Source organism: Nematolebias whitei, chromosome 11, assembly GCF_014905685.2.
Source record: "Nematolebias whitei isolate Nwh7 chromosome 11, NemWhi1, whole genome shotgun sequence".
NCBI lineage: Eukaryota > Metazoa > Chordata > Actinopteri > Cyprinodontiformes > Rivulidae > Nematolebias > Nematolebias whitei.
Genome location: NC_056508.1, coordinates 23,112,311 through 23,112,679, shown reverse-complemented (window position 1 = coordinate 23,112,679; position 369 = coordinate 23,112,311).

The following is a 369-nucleotide window of genomic DNA, read 5'->3' as shown; positions in this document are numbered from 1 at the left end:
GTATCTGACAGGGTTTCATAGTATTTAGTAGTAAAAAAGGTGAAAGTCAAGATCCTGGCTGACTCAACACCCCCTCCTCCAGCTAATGCTTGGTGATTTACACCAGCAGCAAAAATGGCCCAAATTTTCCGTCATTTCCAGTCAGGGGCCTCTGCGGATCTAAAACTCACGAGGCCACCAGTCACCACTGCTTCCTTACAATTGCTGTACAACAACAATGCCTCTGTAGGCAACAGTTCCCAGACACTGGATGGAGTTGGTTCTGCTGTTCCCACAGCTGTGACTCATCCTGCTGCTACCAACCTGATGTCAGGGCCAGCTCATGTCACTGTGTGTCTTACACTGAAACTGAGAAACTGTTGAGGCCAT